The following is a 1,539-nucleotide window of genomic DNA, read 5'->3' as shown; positions in this document are numbered from 1 at the left end:
ATTAGCCAAAAGAGGTCAGAAGGACCCTAGGTGAGATAAGTGGCTTCAAGTATCTTAGGCCTAGTGTAGGAATCTGATTTCGAAAAGAAGTAGATACAGTACATATTATACAGGCTTTTCCAGGGGTGAGTACAATTCCTTCTCCCAGGATTGCAACTGTAGTGACAAAGAAATACATGATTCTTAGTCTTAGTTTTGGTTTATTTTTATTTTTATTTATTTATTTTTGAGACAGGGTCTTGCTCTACCACCCAGGCTGGGATGCAGTGGCGCCCTCATGCTTCACTGCGGCCTTGACCTCCCAGCTCAAGTGATCCTCCCACCAGCCTCTCAAGTAGCTGGGACCAGAGGTGTGCGCCACCACACCTGGCTAACTTTTGTATTTTTTGTTGAGCTGGGGATTTTTCATGTTGCCCAGGATAGTCTTCAACTCCTGGGCTCAAGTGATCCTCCCACCTCAGCCTCCAAAGTGCTGGAACTACAAGCATGAGTCACTGCACCTGGCCCTAGTCTGAAAACTAGGGTGTAGACCACCAACTGTGTCATTCATGTCAACAAAGCTGTTCACACAGTAGCTATCTCCTCCCTTCTTCAACAACTGAACTCTGGTTTTCTTCATCTTCCTCTGAGTACTCATGTCCTTTGTGGAAAGCAGGAATCTGCCCAGAGCCACAAGCTGCTTACTCATTAGCTTCGGCCAATTCTGAATGTCTCCTTCTTCAGTCTAGGTGTGTGGTCTGTGTGAAACACACTCTGTCTAATAGATACCAAGGAAAGTTTGCTGGAAGGCTCAGAGAAGGTTTGTCTCATTCATGGTATTAGACAAAAGATGAGTTTTCTCTATTCTGCCCCTTCAGCAGGTGACCATTAGAAGGGGAACAACCATCCCTGGACTATTAAGGGAACACCAAGAGAATTGCAGAGAAAGTAAACAGTCATTGCCCTCCTATTTTCATACTTCCTTTCTGTGATGTAATAGAGTCTTCATTGTTGATGCCACTTTTAATAAGCCGTCTGTAGTTTATAGACGAGGCATTCTCAGATGTATATTAGGAGGTCAGATGTGAGATGGAAAGACATTAAAGGCAAGTTGAGACAAGATTATGAAGGAGGCAGAAGTCTGATCCTTTCGTAGTTTCTAAGCGTGATGATTGGGTTTTCATGCTTATGTGTGAGAAGTGCCATCCTCAAACCTTGTTATGATGTTGGTGCATTACTCATCTGATGAGAAAAAAAGGAGGCAGAGGTCAGACCAAGGGGTATAGGCTTTCCTTGCTCTACAGTGGGGAGCCACTGATGGGGTTTGAGCAGAGGAGCGACATGATCAGCACTGCACTTCAAAGCATTATTTTAAAAGTTGTGCGTGGGAAGGATTTAAGACAAGGCTCAGAACATTTTGCCACTTGGAAGGCATTGTTGAATATTCATAAAAAACTAGTTTATGGCTCAGCATAAATAATTTTTAAACACAAAGTAAAATACAGTATGTGTTGCCATGGAAGTGACAAAGCCTAGGAAGATAATGACAAGCAGAAAAAA

At 43.1% G+C, this 1,539-nt stretch overlaps 1 non-coding gene across 1 annotated transcript; it reads left to right on the top strand.

The window, feature by feature from the left end:
- Positions 1-1,123: 1,123 nt before the first annotated feature.
- LOC123572667 (small nucleolar RNA U13) lies at positions 1,124-1,227 on the top strand. The gene has a single exon (XR_006697217.2). It is a non-coding gene; the product is annotated as a small nucleolar RNA U13 (small nucleolar RNA).
- Positions 1,228-1,539: the final 312 nt, after the last annotated feature.

The sequence above is a fragment of the Macaca fascicularis genome, chromosome 3 (genome assembly GCF_037993035.2).
Source record: "Macaca fascicularis isolate 582-1 chromosome 3, T2T-MFA8v1.1".
NCBI lineage: Eukaryota > Metazoa > Chordata > Mammalia > Primates > Cercopithecidae > Macaca > Macaca fascicularis.
Note: the sequence above shows the minus strand (reverse complement) of the source record. Positions and strands in the feature narration are given on the sequence as shown.